This window comes from Gallus gallus, chromosome 6 (assembly GCF_016699485.2).
Source record: "Gallus gallus isolate bGalGal1 chromosome 6, bGalGal1.mat.broiler.GRCg7b, whole genome shotgun sequence".
Classification (NCBI taxonomy): domain Eukaryota; kingdom Metazoa; phylum Chordata; class Aves; order Galliformes; family Phasianidae; genus Gallus; species Gallus gallus.
In genome coordinates this window covers 11,853,982-11,874,147 of record NC_052537.1, presented here as the reverse complement: position 1 = coordinate 11,874,147, position 20,166 = coordinate 11,853,982, and the positions used below count along the sequence as shown (strand labels likewise).

The 20,166-nt window shown below is 45.9% G+C and overlaps 1 long non-coding RNA gene across 5 annotated transcripts; it reads left to right on the top strand.

Annotated features, from left to right (window-relative positions):
- Positions 1-886: 886 nt before the first annotated feature.
- On the top strand, positions 887-18,303 carry LOC112532622. 5 transcript variants are annotated; one of them, XR_005861225.2, is made up of 11 exons: positions 887-963; positions 1,059-1,099; positions 1,571-1,692; positions 2,576-2,629; positions 2,711-3,193; positions 3,460-3,594; positions 4,548-4,647; positions 5,161-5,222; positions 5,783-5,991; positions 6,918-13,370; positions 13,609-14,196. It is a non-coding gene; the product is annotated as an uncharacterized LOC112532622 (long non-coding RNA). The 5 variants fall into 5 exon arrangements; XR_006939746.1 differs by having other exon boundaries at positions 2,711-2,799; positions 3,112-3,193; positions 5,783-13,370; positions 13,609-14,193; XR_006939747.1 differs by having other exon boundaries at positions 2,711-3,159; positions 5,783-13,370; positions 13,609-14,193.
- The last annotated feature ends 1,863 nt before the right edge of the window (positions 18,304-20,166 follow it).

Here is a 20,166-nt window from a genome sequence, read left to right as displayed (position 1 = left end):
CGCTGCTGATGGCTGTGAAAACACGTCTGTGACAACGTGCAATAAAAACATTCACAGTTCCACCATGAGAAGAAATAAAAATGAGTGTAGTCCAACCTTCAGGATTTGAAATTAAGATCAAAACTGCTACATAAAGTCAATTTCATCACTGACGCCTTCAAAGACTACCTGTGCCCTTAACTGGACATAACTAAAATCTTACCAAAAGTCTTTATGGTGATTTACAAGACACGTGAACGTAATCCTGAGCAACACTGTAGAGGAGTGTTTGTAAAGCTCCTCTTCATATTTCATGGGTTGGCAATGTTCTGCATCATTAACCCATGTGGGCATTTATCACATCACTACTCCCGTGTTTCCACTGCCATCTGTAGTCACATTTTCTCTGAGGTACAAAGATTTTACAGGTTTAACAAACTTTTTTCTTTTTTTTTTTCTTTTCTTTTTTTTCTTTTGTTCGGAATTGGGGCGATGGAAAGCGGAGCGGAGACGCACCCAGCGGGGGCCCCTGGAAACCGTTAAGGCCGGCGACGTTCTTCGGAGGGGAGACGCTCTATCACTCCAGTCGCATCGGATGCAAAGCGACCCGTTTGAATTGGGCATTATTACTTAACTTATCGATTAATCCCACAGTGCGGCGAGAAGGAGAAGCGCGTAACAAACTGTACTTCAAAGTGTAATTTAAGTCCCTAATTCAGATCCGGAGTCCGCACGTCAAACTGTCAGAGCCCCGGGCCGTCCCTAACGAGGCCGGCTGCGCTAAGGAGGCAACGACTCCCAGGTGCCGCGGGGCCGCGGCCGGCCGGGCGCAGCTGCGCCTCGTCGGGAGCCGCGGGCGGGGCCCGCCCCAAAGCCTCTTAAGCTCCTCCGGAGGCTGCCGAGAGCCACGGGGGAGTTTCTGCGGTTCTGTATAGGAGACGGAGCGAGCTCCGTTCCTTTGCTCGGCGCTGGGGCTGAGGAGCGGTACGCGGGGTTTTGGGGGGAAACAGAGCATTTTTTGGGGGGGGGGGGGGGGGGGGAGTTCTCTTTAATGTTCTCGTGGTGTCGTTTCGTTTCAGGCTGCTGTGAGACCTTTTGCGGTAAGGACCAGCCCAAACAGGTGAGCGGTTCAGGTAGTAAGGGGGCGGTGGAGGCGACGAGCCCTTCGGAGCCGCGAGGGTCTCCGGAGCAGGCGGCTGTCGGACTGCCGGACCCTGCTTTTCTCGGGGCCGGCGTTAGGTCGCCGCCGGGCTCACCTGGCTGTTCGGAGCCGATACGGCGTCGCCTCCCGGCTGCCGTCGCGTTTTCGAAGGAGGCTGCCGCTCGGATCCTCGAGTCCTCGCGTAGCCCCGGGGTGCTCTTAGCGCCCCCCCCCCCCCCCATCCCCTGGGTTTCTTTTAGGGGGTGCTTCAGTTCTTCAAGCTCTCCTCGGTAGGAGCGAACGCGATTGGGCTGCCTTGCCCCATTAGAGTTTTTTTTCCTTCTCCTTCACGTGTAACTTCAGGAGTACAATTTAAGTTCCCATTGTGAAGACCTGGCAGGGCAGCTTGCATGACTGGAGTGCTGTCGTGGATGGCTTTGTTTCTTTTAGGAAAGACAGACTGGCCAGGTGGTGGAGTCTCTCTTCCAGCGAGAGAACAGGAACGTACTGAGCTCTCCCTAGGGATGAATGAAGAACCAGTGGAGCGTTTGCATGTGAGGCTGAAGAGGCAGGTAAAAGTGGGTAACATCAGTGGGGGTGTTGGTTACAGACCAGGGTGAGGAAGCTGATAGACCTTCTGCACACAACTGAAAATAGCCTCATGGCTGTGGGCATCAGTCCTCATGGTAGACCTGAACCACCCTGCTGGCTCTCCCTATTGTGGAAGGGCTGTTTGGGGACACAAAGATCAGGGGTGACCTGGAACATGCAGCTTCCACACAAGGTGTGGAACCCTGCAGTCCCACAGCTGGCAAGGCAGTGAGTAGGACTGAAACACTGGACTTTGAGGGAGCCAACTTTGTCCTCTTAAAGGAACTACTTAGAGGCATCCCTTGGGTTCAAGCGTAGGAAGGGGTCCTGTGAGCAATTGTTGATGCTGGAGGGTTACTTCCTCCATGCTGAGGTGCGGTGCATCCCAAGGAGCAAGGAACCGCACAGGAATGGTGGGAGACCTGCAGGGGTGAATGAGAAACTCATGGATGAGTTTCAAGGGGAGAAGGAAGAGATGGGCTGAGGAAGGCTAAGGCCCTCTCAGTATCAGCTTTGGGAAGGGAGGTCAAGGCTAACAGAAGCTTGTCAACAGAACAAAGGAGAACAGAGAAGGTGTGGGCCTGCACTTTACAGGGTGGAGGCCCTGGTAGTGGGGATGTGCTGGATGTCTCTGGAGCTTCAGTGGTTGCTGCTTAGATGGCTTCTGGGGAAACTTGGATCCTCCTGGAGGGAAGACGCTCTGAGGAAGGATGACTTCTCCTCTATTGTGGAGGAGCTGGTCGAAGGTAGTTCAGGCAGAAAGGATGCCAGCAAGTGCCTGAGCTGTAAAGGGATATGTGTGTGCATGCTGAGGGAGCTGGCAGAGAGAGAGCTCTCTGACATTTTTCCTGCTCTTTCCTACAGGAGAGGTGTGTGAAGACTGGAGGATAGCTGATGTCACCACAGCCTTCAGAAAAGGTGAGAAGGATGGTGTGTGCAACTGTAGGTAGGTTGGCCTCACCTCCATTCCTGGGAAGGTGATGTAACAGCTTGTTCCAGGTGTCATCTGCAAGTGGCTGGAAGAGAAGGAATTTCTAAGGAGCAGTCAAGGCAATTTCTATGGAGGGGAATTCATGCTGGACCAAAAGGTAGTGTTGTGTGTTGTCTTGATTGTGCAGTTAGATGAGAGGAGGGCAGCAGACTGGAGCAACTGATGTGCGAGAGCCCAATTGATGGGGATGGGTGGCATGTGGTAGTATGGGGGCAGTGTGCATGTTCTGTAACACCAGAGTTTCTGTGCAAACAGAAAGAAGAAAGATTTCTGTGTGAGAGGGATGGGAGAGGGTGCCTGGGGAGGTTGTGAAGTCCAGTTCCCTGGGCCCCATTCCAGTTGTGTGTGGGCGCTTTGCAGTGGGGCCTTGGCATTCTGTCTGGCTGTGTGATTTGTGCTCTTGTTGCAGGGCGAAGGCTGCAGAGGAGAGCTTTGCAGAGAGGATTGGCTGGAACAGGTGTGCGCTTTTCCCAGTGGTGGGAATGAAGGAGGTGAGAGAGGGGGAGCCTGAGGCGGGAACCCTCCTGGCGGAGGGCTGCCCACTGGGGTGCTCCTTCCAGGTGGCCCCTTGGAGGTGGTTCATGGAGGTCTTCCTGCAGGTTTAGGGCTGGAGGAGGGAGGACCCCAGTGGTGTGAGTGGGGTGCCCCTGTGGAGCAAGGAGAGCTGTATGTTGTTACCTGTGAGGTGGGTGGTGCCCCTGGGCTGGAGGTAGTGGCTGGGAGCAGCTGTGTGGGTGATGATGTGCTTTAATTACAGGGTGGAAGGTCATGCCCTGAAGGAGGGGAGTTAAGGGAGAGTGGCCCTTTCCAGCTGGAGCTGGGGGTCCTGATGTCCTGTGGGGAAGATGCAGATCCTGGGAGCTGCGACCAGGAGGAGGAGCGGAGCCAGCAGGTAGGCGTGGGGTGTTGTGGAGTGCTGTCTTGGGGCTCTGTTTCAGTTCCCTTGTAGCTGGTTGGTTTTGATGTGCGTCTGAGGTTTCTGTTGGTTACTGGCAGTAGCGTGTAGCGGAGGCGAGGGGCCAGTGTGGCGGGCTTGTGTGCTGGTTTTTGCCTTGGAGCTGTCTTTGTGGTTGAGTTTGTAGTGTTGGTTAGGAGGTTGGTAGAAGGAGTGGCTTGGGGCTGGTTGGTTTTCCTGGGTCTGAGGCTTGTGTGTGGCTTGGTGGTCTTGTTTTGGAGCCCGTTGGGCTTGGTGTTGTTTGGCCAGGTTGGTGGACTTGGTTTTGGGTTAGGGACTTGGAGCTGGCTGGTTAGTGGTGGTGTGGTATGTTGTTTGTTTTTTTTTTTTTGAACTCTATGGTGGAGCAGTGTGGCTTTGTTTGTTGAGGTGTGGGGGCTGGTGGTGGTCAGCCAAAAGCAGAGCCTGCACTTGGGCTGTGCTTTTGGCTGGTGGTGGGGGGCTGTGGAGTGGGGATTGCACTATCTCAAAGAGATTATTTTTTTTTGGGTGGGAGGCGGGGATGGTCAGTCTCGGAAGTGGGAGGAGAGAGCTCCCCCTGGGGGGGGGGAGGAGGGTGAGCTCCCAGAGTGGGGAGCCCCCCTCCTGGGTGGGAGGGGGCTCTCCTTCCTCCCTGCTCTGGGGAGCCCCCCCTGGGTGGGGAGGGTGAGCTCCCCAGAGTGGGGAGCCCCCCTCCTGGGTGGGGGAGAGCTCCCCTCCTGAGTGGGGGGGGGGCTCTCCCTCTTCTCCACCCCCCACTTAGGGAGCCCCCTCCTGGGTGGAGGGCCCCCCTGCATGGGGTGTGAGGGAGGAGTTCCCCTCTTGGCTGGGGGACTCCCTCTGTGGGGTGGGGAGGGGGAGCTCCCCTCCTGACAAAGCTGACAAAGATGTCTCTTCCCTGGGTGCTCTAGTGGCTCCTGTGTGGTGATGGCTGCTTAGTGGTGGTGGTCCTGGTCCTGGGCTGAAAGGAGGAGGAGGAGAAAGCTTTTAGTGTGTTACTTCAAAGCTCAGGTAAGGCCTCTTGGAACCAACTTCTTGTTGTGACTGAAGAGGTTGCTTAGAGGTTGCTGTAGTCACTGCACCCTGGGGATTGGAGGAAGTGGCTGGAGGGTGGTGTTTGCCTGCGGTGTGGGGGAGTAAACCATCTCTAGTGTATGCAGGATGGATACTGCAGCAGCAGCCTAAGTAGACTGAGACCCTCATGAAGGAGAGAAGCTGCTGCTGTGCTCTCAGACTTCGGCATGCTGCTCTTGGAGGGGGGAAAAAGAATCAGACAAATGGGAAAACTAAAGGAGGGAAATGCTGATGACCTCTCCCTCTTGTGAGAGGTCTCTAACAAGGCCAACTTCATTTTGTGTCTATTGATAAAAATGAAGAGGATAAGGCATAATACTAAAGAGCATGCCTCTCAAAGTGCACTGGGTTGAATTAGTGCATGGGAGACTTGAAACTTAAATGGGTGACTTTGTAATAGTGGGAAAACCAGGTCTCCTGTTTGAGAGAGGTCTTCCTCTTGCTTTACAGTTTCCCTTCAGCAAGAAGCTATGGGGAGCTTCTAGGTCTAATGCTGTTCCTCTGCTTTTGAGGTATGCCCCTGAAATACTGGTACTGGAGTCAGCCTCTGCGGGGTCTATGTGGGTGCTGATGGGTCCCTTCTCTGGAAGAACTACTGGCTGGTGATGGCTTCTTGTAAAGATGGTTTCTACTGTGGGTGGAAAGGCTCTGTTCTACATGTGGGAACGGGGATGCCTAAGAATATCTGTGCTAAAATGGAATGACTAGGAAGCTAAAGCTCTTGTAGTTGAAGGGGATACCTGTCTGTCTCCAGCTTAAAACATAAGTACAATAAATCCTTACTTACCACAAAAAAAAAAAGATGAGGCACCTGCTATTTCTGTGCTTGGGGCTTCTTCCTTCCCTGGCTGATGCCATTGGTTCAGCAATCTTGAGGGATGAGAGAGGGGAGAAAAATGATGGCTTTGGCCAGCTGTTTAGCATTGCATGTTCTGTTAAATAAATAAAAAGTGAGCCTTATGTCAATAACAAATGTTTACAAATCATCTACTTCAACAGTACAATGCCTCAGACTCACTTCACTCACCAGATGAAATCTCTGAGGATGTTTCCTGTGTCTGTATTGTTGCAGCTGAATTTCTGCACGGCAGCCTTTCTCGAATGCAGTAGGGCTTCCCTGGCTTGAAGATGGGTGTGCTGTCCTGAGGGAGGAGCAGTGTTGACTGTCTTACAGTGACCTTCTGCTTTCCTTTAAGAAGAGTCCACTGAGAACTGTATCGGGTTTCTCAGTAGGTAACTCAGGAGAGGGCTTCTCGGTGAAATCCTTTGTGTTGAATTGCAGTAAGTTGAGTATGTGAACCTTCCTCCCAAACTGAGACCGAAAGCCAGCAAAAATGACAAATATGTTGTACTCTTTCCCTTTATAACAAAAGATGTGGTACTTCACTGGGGTTGCGCCTTTGTGTTCAATGTTTGTATGCAGTATATTGTATCCTCATGTGGGAGTCTGCTGTTATTAACTGCACTTTGGATTAGTTAATAATCCAGTTGCGCTATGACAGAAGTGCAGCAGCTGGATAATGCAGGATAGAAAATGGAGTTGACAGAGATGCAAAACTACTCTCCTACTGCCTTGACTTGAACTGTGTCTCAGTGTGCTATTACTCTGACTCATTAGTGCAAGCAGATGTGTACCATGAGGAAGGGCTGTTGTCTGATGTGGGATTTAGTTCTTGGGCCTGCTTTCCTGACAAGGGTTTTCTTTACCTACTCCCATGGATGATACATGCTTTGAACTAGACCAGAGGATAAGACTTCCTGCTTTTTAAACCCAGGCTTTCTCTTGAGCAGGAGGCTGTCACTGGAACACACAGGAACAGTTAGAGCAATTACTGAATTGGACTGTCTGAGCTGAAAGTTGATGGTGCATCCCTCTGGTAGAGGGAATGCAAAAAAGAGCGGTCTCGAATCAGTAGTGAGTTTATTGCTGAAGAGCAAAGATTTATCTCACCCTAAGCTGGGAGTTTTTCACTGCCACAAGCCCAGTCCTGTCACTATGCCCTGCCCAGTACCACTATGACTGCCTTCTACCACTAACAACCGGAATGGCTGAGCAAGGAGTACTGTTTGCAGCTAGGAAGCCTAAAACAAAACGTGTTTTGTGGGGGTGCATGTTCAGAAGAGAGCTTCCACCATGCGTATCCGTCCTTATAAAGTATCTTTCCTTATCAATACCAGTACGGACTCCCTTTCACTGTCTCTTTTAGCTGGAGACCTGGGCTGTTCATCTGTGTTCCTCCATCTACGCTGAGAAGAAAGGGTTTCCTGTCTCTTCTTTTAAAATTTTGTTGTTATAACAAGTAACAAATAAAAGCCCTAATCCATAATTCAAGGGAGCTTGGCAACTGTGTTTGACTGTGAGTGGTTCCAGAAGTCTAACCTTTGTTCTTCTGTCATTCATATTGAACACTGATCCCTAGTTGCACAGCACACAAGGAAGCTCTAACCTTCTCCAGTTTCTACACTCACTTGAAGTAATTATGGCCATAGTCATTTCCCTTCCACATCAACATTGGTTACTGTACTGAGCAGACAAATCCCTTCCCCCAAACCTATGTGGCTGCATGACAAACCACAAGGACACCTTGTTTAAGAAGAAATAACAATACAAATAAGCCATCCAGGGCTAAAATGAGGTCTTTCAAACTTGATGTGATATGTTTGTTCTCAGGGGTTCATGTAGTCTTGTGTACTTGACACAGCAAAAAACAGTAGCAGAAGCAGTGAAACTAAGGAAAGAGGAAGGTTTCAGATATCACCTTGCAAAGCTCATTGCTTACAGCATAAGCTCTTCACCCTACCTCGACACACGGGCCTTGGAGAAGTCAGGCACAAGCGCTTATCCTTCTAAATGCCTTTCCCAAGAGCTGAAACCCCACAACCTTCACATGCCTAGCAAAAGTGCACAGGAATGGGTCTCCAAGGAGGAAAAGCGAGCTCGCCCGTCCGTACTGCCAGGGAAGACAGTGGTGGAAACTGTTGGGCTGATGCCCTCTTATGTTGTTTTCAATGCTAGTCCGCTAAAGTAAGATGATCAAACAAATGTACATTCCTAAAGTCATCCTCTGACTCACTGAACCCTCTTCTCTCTTTTTCCCCCTCTAACTCAGAGTATTTTACTTTTTTGTCCTAAACAAAAATTATCTAGGAAATATCCTTTTCGGCAGCCCAAATTGTTAACAGCACAGAACATTCTCTGCTCACCTTAGTGAGGAAGCCTTAGTTCCATTTATCCCACAAAAGGTTCATGCTGTTAAGAAGGCCTACCTGAAGAAACAGACAAGAATTCCAGTAGATTTGAGACAGGTGAATTTGCCTCAAAGATTTTTCAGGGATCACAAGGCTAGACTTGCACCGAGAGGAAATGAAGTTAGCCAAGCGGCATTATTTCAGACAGGTTCTGCTTCTGCAACATTCGATATGCTTCACAGCTTTCAGTTAACTCGGGCAGAGGAGGCTCATTATGAAATTACTACATAAAATTGAGTACAGCACTCCATGTGCAGAAGAAAAAAGAATTTTATGTATGTATGTATACACATTCTGAAACGCTGAGTTAGAAAGGAGCATGAAAGGAGCTCTTTAAGGATGCCTTTCTGAGAGCACAAGAGTTCTCCAGCCCCCAGCAGTTCAGATGAAACTGATCTCGGCAGGAGATTTAAAAACAAACAAACAAAAAACAGGAAGGGATTTCTACAGGTACACTGCTCGCAGAAGAAAGGAACAAGGAAAGCATACTCACTCTCATAAGTGAGAAAGGGCAACGACAGACAGAGGGAAGGCTGAGGTGCTCAAGGAGCTCTTTACTTCAATCTTTGCTGGCAGTCAGGATTTTCATAGCTCTCATGTTCACAAACCTCCGGCCGGGGGCTGGAGCATTCAAATCCCTCACCCAGTAAGAGAAGAGCGAGTCTGAGACCACCCAATGAGACTGAGTGCGTACAAGGCTATGGGGCCTGATAACACGCATCCCAAGGGTCAGGACCTTGCTAGATACGAGCTCAGACCAGGAGGAGAAGTCGTCACTGAGATCAGCCCTGCAGAGAAGAACTTGAGGGTTCCAGCATACTAGAAGCTCCGTGTGAGCCAGCAGAGTGCACTTCCAGCCCAGAAAACCAAGGGTATCCTGGGCTGCAACAAGACAGGGAGGCAATCGTCCCACCTCTACTCTGCCCTCACAGCGCTCTATCTGGAGACCTGTGTCTGGGGCCCTCAGCATGAGAGAGAACGCGGGGCTGATGGAGTGGGTCCAGGGGAAGGCCACAAAGACGAGCAAAGAGCTGCACCACTCTTCCTATCATGAAAAGTTGACAGAATTGCAATTGCTTACCTAGGAGAAGAAAATGCCTCATTGTGGTTTCTAGTACTTGGAGGGAGCTTATAAACAGGAGAAGGACCAACTTTTTACGGGGTATGTGTAACACTGTAACATGATGGAAAGTACACCATACAACAGCAGGGTGGCAAAGCCCATGGCTGCAGCAAATGAGAACAAGCCCAAGCACAACAGCAGCGGCTGTGGGTGTAGAAACAAACAAAAGCAGCTGCTTACCTTCAGAGGGCCTCAAGGATATAAGAATCACCAGCAAGACACCCTCACCTCCACTGCTGACCCTTAAATGAGGCCTGGGAAGGGGTGGATCCTGGCTCCACCCCTCCCGGTCACTCAGCTGCATTGAGTGCACCTGAGTTCCCCTGGGTTGGCCCTGCCTTCCCACCAGGTGCGCAATCACCTGTGATTCAAGCTGTGATTTGGCATTTCCACTATGACCTGATTGTGACAGGACAAGGCGGAATGGCTTTAAACTAAAAGAGAGGAGATTTAGGTTAGGTATTAGGAAGCAGGAATTTCTTTCTCGAGGTATTGAGGCACTGACACAGGATGCCCGGGGAGGTTGTGAATAACTCGTCTCCGGAGGCGTTCGAGGCCAGGCTGGATGGGGCTCTGGGCAGCCCAATTGAGTGGGTGGCAGCCCAGCCCGTGGCAGAGGCGGTCGAGCTCGATGATCTTTGAGGTCTGAGCCATGCTGTGATAGAAACAAATCAACAGAGGCCAAGCCAATTGTTTGGTTGTTTGGTTTTCTGTTTTTTTTTTTGGTTTGTTTGTTTGTTTTGTTTTGTTTTTTACATCACATAGATACTGGAACGTAAGCCATTCCTAAGTTAAGAGATGAGCACTGATGTAGTTTTTGGTCAGCTTTTCTTTTGATGACATTCTATTCAGCTTTGGAAAAGTATTCATTGCACAAGCAATGCATTCATACCTCTGGCAATTTTCAAGTTCTCAGCAAGGCAAAGTGTTCCAGTTAGTCAATGGTCACATTGCTGGACTCATGTATGGTTTATTAACTTTTTCAAGCTCATATTCTAACAAGTAAAAAAATACAGACCATAAACTCCCCTTGAAATACAACAGCACAGTTGGTAGAAGGACTATATAAACAATAAAATAAATAAACAAATAAATAAAGCTGCACAACACAAACCTACAAAATAAATCACCCCTATTGTCAAGGTAAGCGTAGATAGGGTATGTAATATCACATAGGTTGCGTCACCAATTCACTGCAGAAGCTTACCAGTTACCATGGAAGTCATGTTCTCTGGCTTCATTTTGTAACAGTTTCCAGGTTAATTGGCAGTGAGTAATTAGTCACAGCTACTGATTAATTAATTGATTCTAAACTAGGTTAGAAGAATTAAGGGACTGCTACCTATTTCTTACTCTAGGGGAGACAGATATCGAGACGCGCGGTTCCGCTTTGTCCAGCAGTACCTAAAAGTGAACTGGCTTCCATCACAACGAGAGCAAAGCTCAAAGCTACTTGTGTTCAATCTACTTTTTCCAGTGAAGTGGCTGAGTGTCTGTGAATGGTTTCTGATGCTGCGGTGAGTTGGGCGCAGCTATCAGACGCGCTCCCACCAGGCCATTCTCTTGGTGCCCCTCTTCTTTGGGAACTGACGCTTGAAATCTCTGGGCAACAAAAGAATGAGGAGATCGCTTACCAAATCTGCTGTGAGAAATATAGACTGGGCTTGGGAAATTTTACTGACTCTCAAGTAAAATAAATACTTACTAATCTGAGTAGGAAAAAAAAATTATTTGCAGGATTTCCTAAATAATAATAATAATAATAATAAAATAGTGTGACTTGGATGCGATATTGGAAAGAGAGCACTTTAATATGAGTTTATAAAATGGATAACAGGGTAGACCATAGGTTTACGTCTCAAAAGCCTTGAAAAATGAACACTGTCTAAAAGAAAGAAAAAAAAAAAAAAAAAGAGAATGAAAAGTTAAAAAAAGCTCTTGTGATCAACCGGTCACATATTTCAGTGAGAAACTCCACAGGAAAGTTGGTTCCCCCTGCTTGCTCTGGCTGTGGGGTTAGAACCTCATTTCCTGTAACCGAAGTCTTGTGAATAAAAATGTAGTCAAGCCTCTGCCCTTTATCATCTACAAAGAAGGCTGTGAAACTCTTTTGTCCCATTCAACTCATCAAAGATACGCAGAGAACATTTGAATAAATCTGCCAACAAACCAAGTTGTGTAATAAAATAAAAATCTGGTTGCATTAAAGTAACAGCTCACAAGCCTTCAGAGGAAAATCATGAGGCTGCCTGATGAAAAATCAAGTGCTTCGGGTGAGAGAAACCAGAATTCTGACCAGAACTGAGAACTCCAGATAAAGATGGGAAAATAAAAGAGTGAATCTGTTACAAACTTGTCAGTGTCCTCATGAGCACATTTTCAAAATCTATGTCATATTCAACCGCATTTGTTTCCCACTTTCTTTCATGTCACCATGCAAGCTGTAGGTAGAGAAGCATAACCCCCTGCGACAATGTTAAAATCACCCAAAGATGGATTAGATGGCATTACAATTCTTGTAATGTTTTATGTTATTTTGAATTGGGTAACACTCAGACGATACACAACACTGAAGTAGCAGACTTCCGTTTCTTTGACAAACCTACCTTTCTCTAAAGTACGTTACCTATACTCCGAGAGGGCTATTCAGTCTCTTCAGCTGCTCACTAAGTAACCGCACGGTGAGCAGAGAGAAACAGGCCAAGCATTCCTTTCACGCAACCTGAGAAAATAAAGGAGGAAGAATGCCAGGAAGAGGAGTACGTGAGCCCAACAAGCCTTCCAGAAAGAAGAAATGGAGTGCAGATATATGACATGTAAATGGAGTTCCATTTTTAGCGTGCGGTCAGTGATGTACGAGCTCGGAACTGAGCTCATACCGTGTGAAAAAAAGGGATGGCCGGAAATTCACCGTGCTTCCACGTGGAAAATCTCGGAAGAAAGCACGCTGTCGCTCACCTCAGCAGATTTACATCAGCAAGAAGACATCTCCTTTTAGCAACTTGCATCTGTTTTCTCATCCTAGCAGTACATAGCCAGTGTTTCAACTCGGGTGCCATAAATTATTCAAATTAGAAAATGGGGCTCCAAAACCAGCAAAAAGAAAAGGAAAGACTAAGATCAAACAAGGTGCCTAAAATCCAGAAATAAAAGCATGCTCAGAGGCTAAGTGTGTATTTGAGCACTTCAAATTAAAGCGGCATGATTTAAAGCAAACAAGCAGATAAAAAAATACCAATAGACATAAGGCAGCTTGGTTGGAAACTGATAATCCAGGTTTTGACCTGCAAATCTCACGGGTACACACTACTGTCGCCTTTGTTTTAAATTGGTTGGAATCATTTTCACAGTAAGTTGTTGGATTTCAGTTAATTTTATTCTTATTTTTTTGGTTGTAGATAAAGATTATTTTAAACAATTATTTAAAAAGATATGCACAATTCTTTATCAAAGTATTCAGTATTAAGAACGTCCAATTTTACTCAGTGAAAATTAATGTTAACAATAGGGTTTTCCTCTTCTTTAGTGGTTACTCAGCACAATGCCTATTAAATCCACCTGGCTGTTTTGTATTTAAGCGTATCTGCGTTCTCCATCTTTCAATACCAAGCTTGAAAGTTTCCTGCCAGGAATCTCTCTAAAGATCTATTTGATCTTGGCTCGTTGCTCTGGATTTGTAGCCAGCGTAAAACTGCCACCTTCATTTGTCCTCAGAAAGTCGAGTTGAGAGTTGACTTTACTCTGTATAGGGAAGTTATTAATTCTATAACATTTATTGTTTTTTGGGTTTTTTATTCTTGTTCTTTGTGTTTTTTTCTTGTAGATGACAGAGATCTCAAACAAAGGTCACTGTTTAAGACTGTGTGATGTTCAACGGCAAAATCTGGCACGCTCACCCATAGCAGGGCACATCTGAATCAATGTGAGACATGATTACATTTAGTAACATAATACATTACCTCCTCAAGAGTTTCTGCTAGAATCCAGACTCTAAATGAAGCTTTGGGTCCCTCACATTGCCCTGTCATGGGCCGTAATGTCATCTTTTATCATTGTAATTTTCAATTAGATCATGACGTTTAACAAGGGGAGTTGGAAATTCTGGTTACCCATGAAAAACTATTAAAAGATAGTGCCTGGAAAACATAGAAGCCATCCAAACACTCTTGGTGCTGTAGGAAATATGTCCCTGTGCAGCTCTCCCATGGGAAGGGTGTCGTCGCTTCCAGGCTTTTGTGGCAATCAGTACCTACGTGGCTGCTTAACAGGCAGAAGCCCTAATAATAAGGTGAGTGAAAGGGCAGCTGGGTGCAGTTTCTTCTGCTGCCTTCAAGAAATGTCTTCTTGCTGGGGGTGGAGTGGATGAAACCGGTATTTCTTAACCAGTATTTCTTTTGAATGACAGATCAATTTATAACCCAAAAAGAAAAACAAACAAACAAACAAAAAAACCAACACGTAAAACTGAATTAGAGGAGGCAGTACTGCTTGTGTTTTAAACTACCTTTTTTTTGTATCCTTTTCAGCATCCTATTAGAAGAGCAGTAAATGGTTCTGTCACTGCTTTGGAAAACGTTGAGACGAGGCAGCGTTTCCCCTCGTGGGAGACTCAGCATCCCTCAAAAACATCACTAACGTGTTCCTTCAGGTCAGCCAGGCCCCTAGCGCATTGGTTTCTTATTTGGAATCCCAGCGAAACAGACTCGAGTGCCTCCCTGCAGAAGGTTGATTTTGGGAGGCTCGTTCTCTTCATTAGGTGAGAATTTATGCATTGGATGAAGGAAAGGTTACGGGTGAAAGTTGTCTGAAAACATTCGTTTTTACAAACTGAAAATAAGATGAAGAGAAAGGAGGAAAATAGCTTTAGTAGAACATTTTTCAGCAGCGGTCCCTTGTGTAGAAATACTTCCAACAATCTGTAGTCTAAAGTTTGCTGTCTAAACCTCACGTTAGAGGAACAAGGTTCTGCTGGCTTTGGGAACATCTCTGAAGCCACGTGTAACCTACCATCACAGCGTTTTGATGAGAGAGAAAACGGATGAGCTTTATTTCCCACTTATTTACACCGGTGAAAATCAGGAACTGTTTCTTGGCAGAAAATGTTACCAAAATATCTTTAATTCAATTCACACAATTCATGAAGTAATTGAATCTCCCATAGACATATTATAAATAACAATGTAACTCACCCCCCCCCCCCCCCCCCCGCCAAAAAAGCCACACACACAAAACAAACAAACAAACAAAAACAAAAAAGACTGATAAGAATTAGATCTGGGAAACCGATTGTCAGCCAAATATCTTTCATCTGTATGGAAAGTTTATTACTGACTTCCAGGAATTTGCAGTTAAGCTCAAATGCAGCAGGAGCTGTGGGACAGAGTACATAGGATTTCAAGAAAGAAAGGTTATTTTCAAGCATATGAGGAAGACAACATGTTTTTCTATGAGTTGTGCCTAGACAACCTCTATTAGATGTATACCTATTTACCTTACAATCTGTACACCTGTTTGCCATGCACTCTTCCTTGGTATGTGATAAATTTTGCCATCTTTACTTGTCTGTCTTTTTTCACATAGGCAGTGGAGGGTTCTGAAGAACAGCTTGTTTAGCCCCTAAAAAAAAAAAAAAAACCCACACCCATTTTACAAAATCCAGTCTGTTGTGAACTTCATTCTTAGTATTTAACCATACAAGCAAAACATTTATAACAATGCATAAAGCAGGAAATTAATGTAAAGGCCGCTAAGCTGTCAGAAGAAAGGGTGACCTTTGATGTTGGAAATCACAGGAGGTTTCCCCGGTTCTGCATGGGTACGTCATGGAGTGCTTCACTCGAGGCATTTTAAGTCTGTGATCCTTATGTATTTATTTATTTTTAAAGGCAAATTTAGATGCATGCTCTACGTATGTGTCACTGTAAGACACAATGGAAGAAAGGTGAAGTGCACTACGTATCATTTTCCAAAATAAAGACTAACGACAAAAACAGTGCTGTATTTTATTAAATAGGCTGAATGCTGCTCTATCTCTTTGTCAGTTCCCAGCAGAAAATACCTTTTTCAGCAAAAAGCAAGATTTTCAGGGTTTCACTCTAATGGCAACGGTGCCAAAAAAAGAAAGAAGGAATACAATTTTTGTGTGTCTCATCAAGTATATAGACTTTGCTTGCTGAATATTTACTTTTGTTTTCCTCAATCTCACTCAGTGTCAAATGAAACATTTAATGTAAAACAATTTACTCTACATTCATTTCACAAAAAGAAAAAGTTCCTTCTGTTTCCTCACTCCATGAGGGGATACAATACATACAAGATGCCTGTACAATAAATACAAGACACCTATGAAAACCCCCAGCTATGTAACGTGGCACATCTAGGATAGTTCTGCATTTTGGCCTCAAACCACAGTTTTGCAGGAACCCTCTCTGTTTCTATGAGCTATTCACTAGAGTAAACTCTGTAAACGTGCCTTTTTACATCACCCTCACAACAGAGATATTTGAAGGACTTTCAAAACATATCTCCATCTTTGAAGCGCTGCATAAAGAGATACTGCATGCTAACACGCTTTTATTGACAGTGGTATCACAGCTACTTCAGCTGTCAAATTATGCTTCATGAAATGCTAAGATAAAAACAACATCAGTACAGCTTCCTTAAAAATACAGGTGAGTCCTCCTAACTTCTACCCTGTTCATCCAAAGTCACGAAAAGCAGAGTTCAACACTTGAGCCAAGACAAGCAAAATGACGCTTGTAAATTCTCGGTTCCTGCAAGGATGACACCACAAACCGTGGACAGTACTGTAGGACTGCTAAATAGCCCTCGGAAGGGAGAACACCTAAAAGTGCCTGTTTCCTTACAGATGTTCTGGTGGCTTACGTGTGAGAAATCCGACAAATACAAAACTCTATTAGCTCGGTTCTTTAAATCTGTCCTTTCAATATTGCTTTTCTTTTCCTTTCAAAGGCTTGGATGACCTTGCTGAGGCTGAACAAGAGTACAAAACCTGTGAGTTAAATGGGTGGAACAAAACTACAGCTGCTGCACCTTACCGGGCCGAGAGTCGTGACCTGATCTTCCATCTTTTACATAAAAGGAGTCAGATCTTCAGCTTGCTGCCACGAGTAATTCACACATTCTCCAATTCCTCGTATGGAAAGAAGGTTTTCTTCTAAGGGATTACTCCAATGCGTAAAATCAGTGAATTCACCTGTACAGTAATGAAATACTTTCAATAATTTCATGCAAAACTTTCTTTAAGCAGTGCCTTGGGCCAATCTTTCCATGTGAGAGCTGCATCAGTAAAAGTTCTCATTTCAGTACATTTCTGACTTATTTTTTATAATTTAGTTTAAAAGTTCAAGTCATCCAACCAAAGCTGTGACAACAGGAATAACAGCCTCGTGGTATAACAGCAGTAGGATTTAGGCACCTGTGGAGGGAGAAACACTGAAGATTTCACCGTTGGTTCAGGGTCAGCCAAACATTAAAATCCCTTCCTTGTTTCAAGATCAGAATGCACCTTCGTGGGATTCATTTCTTCCTTAGATCTCAGTAACAAAGTATGCACTGAGTGACCTAAACCTTTAAGGGGAAAAAGGTCTCAGCCAAACGCTGGATGATTATAAATAATAATAATAAAAGCCTTTCAGTAAGGAAAAGCTGAGCGTTCTTTTTGAATGCAAACATAATAATTAATAATAATAATAATCCATGGCACAGGACCCAAAGTTCAAGGATATGTTATCCATTTTCTGGGCAAGTTCAGAACTTTGGGTCTCACTTCTGCATACATGGATTCTTCTCTAAAGAAATGAATATCCCTTCAGTAAGACAGAACAAAACCCGAGACCCTCTTTGGACTGCAAATCCAGAAGCATTCGACCCTGCGGTTCTGCCAAGCAGTGTGAAACACCGTATTTGTATCCGCCTCACGCAGCTCCCGCCCGAGTTTTTTCTCCGCGCTGAGCATCAGTCTGCAATCTTCGTAGTTTCCGGTAGAGGGCAATACAATAAAGCCATTCATAGAAGGCTCTCCGAGGCAGCTGCCGTAACTGGCTCCCACAGAACGCCACAGGCTTTCTTCTTGTTTTGGATTGGTGTTCTAATGCCAAATATTTACAATTGAATCTTTTTTTGATCCCGGGAACGCTCATACTGCTTATTTCTTCTTTGACAGCACAAACGCAAAGGCGCGTTCTCAGTGCCTGAAAACATCTCTATGCAAAAATCAAGATATAACTCTCTTTGCTACCCCTCCTTTTTTTTTTTTTTTTTTTTTTTTTTTTTTTTTTTTTTGTCTCATTCTCAGCCATCCATTTGAATGTAAACGGTACAGTATACCTCACATCCGTAAGGAGTCTTTACATTCAGGTGTAGTTTTAAAAAGTCTCATAGGAACCTCTTGCAGTCGATTAATGGGCACATCGGAAGCAAATCAACTGGAAGTATGGGATGAGTGTTATTTAATTCTCCCTAGGGCTTTGCTATTCACACACTCCTCTGTGCAGGTAGATATTCACGTGCGTATGAAAGGAAAACTCACCTTCAAGGCGTAACAAAGGGAAACCCGCACTGGGATCACTCGTAGGAAAGCATTATTTCGCAGTACATAGGTTCATGAATCGTGAGAGATCGTGATGCATTTGTAAGGATGATCCCTACGATAAGGCTCTGTGGTATTATTTTCTCAAGTCTAGACGCATTTAGTCAATAATGATTTCTTCAAAAGATAGCCACATCTCCAAGACAAGAACAGAACGGCCACGTGGCAGATTTCACACAACCTCACAACAGTACCATGAACTGTAAGGGAGTTTCATAATTCATGAAGGAACAATATTCCCTCCCGGGCACTAAAACTAGTCCAGATAACACCAAGAACAGCTGGTAAGTCGGACAGTGTGATTTCCCCTCTCCTCAAGTATAGAGAGACACAAGTATGAAACAGCTGGAAAACATATTCAAAGGATGACAGGCACCACGTCACAGCAGAAGTGCCAGGTAAGCTCAGCGCAAAACAGTCCCTTTACTTCTTTCATTCTTTCTTTCATTCGTAACCAGATTCATGAGTGGATGGAAATGCTTGACAAAGTGATAATGAATCTCTCTGAACGTTTACATGGTTCCCATCAGTGCAAAGACTCACCCAGTGCTAAAAGTAATTCACTACAGTGTGTAAAAAAAATAAATAAATCATTCTCCTTTTCACTGCATTTGGCATTTTTGGCTCCCTGTGTACGAAATGGCCACGGTGTTTCCTGTATACAGGGTCTGCGGATGGCTTGTGCAGTAACAAGAGATTGCAGCTACTGCTACAAGTGAAGAGTTTACAGTGAAAAGACAGCCCTTGGTAGCATCTTCTTACAGAGAGAAGAGTAGCTGAAGCATAAATATATACACTAATAGGTAAATGTATAGACAGTGTCCAATACAACACTGGGCTCAGTTTTTCAAAGGTATTGCAGTACAACCAGATCATAGTAACATACAAGGGCTGCTCCACAAATAATACCTCCTACTGTATTATGCAGGCCCACGACGTCAGAGGTGGATGTTGGTGGTATGACAGTAGAGTCCGAACTTTCCCACCAATATTCCATTACTCTTTGTTGCCATGTGACAGGTGGCAGCAGAGGGACAGTCTGACAAAATGGCACTTGCTATGGAAGCGTGCATGAAGCAAAGGTGTATTACTGAATTCCTTTGTGGTTTGAAACCACTTCCCCTCTTCCTATCACAACAGACCCTGCTGAAGAAAGGAGTCTGTCCCCTGCTTTCTTACAGCCTCCCTTTAGATATTGAAAGGCTGTTATTGGGTCTCCCTGAGCCTTCTCTTCTCCAAACTGAACAGCCCCAGCTTTCAACCTGTCCTCGGAGGAGAGGTGTTCCATCCCTTGAATCATTCTGGGGGCCCTCCTCTGGATGCGCTCCTACAGGTCCCTGTCTCTCCTGTACTGAGGACTCCGCATTGGGACGCAGTACTCCAGGTGAGGCCTCCCCAGCGCCGAGTACGGGAGCAGGGTCACCTCCCTCGACCCGCTGGCCACGCTTCTTTTGATGCAGCCCAGGATACGGTTGACTTTTAGGGCCGTGAGAGCACATACTCCTGGCTCGCATCCGGCTTCCCATCCAGGAGTACCCGCAGTTCCTTTTTGGCAGGGCTGTGCTCCATCCTTTTCTCCCCTGGGGGACCCAGGTGCAAGATCCAGCAATTGGATTTGTTGAGGTTTGACGGGACCCACTGCCTGAGCTTGCCTAGGTCTCCTTGGATCGCATCCTGTCCCTCAAACATGTTGACCACATCAGACAGCATGGTGTCGCCCACAAACTTGCTGAGGGTACACTTGATCCCACTGCCAACATCACTGATGAAGACATTAAAGAGCAGTGGTCTCAGTACTGACCCTTGAGGGACACCACTCATCACTGGTCTGCTTCCACACATTGACTCGTTTTGCTCATTCACCAAAGGGTCCAGCCATCAAATCCATATCTTTGCAATTTGGAGAGAAGGATGCTGTGGGGGGCCATGTTAAAAGCCTCACCAAAATCCAGATAGTTGATATCAGCATCTCTTCCCCATTTTGTTTATGCCATCACAGAAGGAAAGGCCAGTAGGTTGTTCAGACAGGATCTGCCCTCGCTGAAGCCATGCCAGTTGTCTCATTTCACCTCCCTATTTTCCATGTGCCTTCACAAAGCTTCCAGGAGGATCTGCTCCACAATCTCCTCTGGCACAGAAGTGAGTCTGGCAGCTCGGCAGTTCCCCAAGTCATCCTTCGTACCCTTCTTAAAAATGGGCGTGACCTCACCCTCCTTCCAGCCAATGCAGACTTCGCCTGACTGCCATCACTTTTCAAACATCATCAAGAGTGGCTTGGCAACAGTACAAACCGGTTCCCTCAGAGCTCTGGGATACATTTCATCAGGACCCATTGGGTTCCCCAGGTGGCTGCAGACCTGATCTTTGCTTACAGCAGGAGGGACGCAGCCCTCACCTTCCAACCAATCCACTCAAGGCCTGGGGTGAAGAACAGCTGACAGTGAAGACTGAGGCAAAAATGTTGTGAAGTACC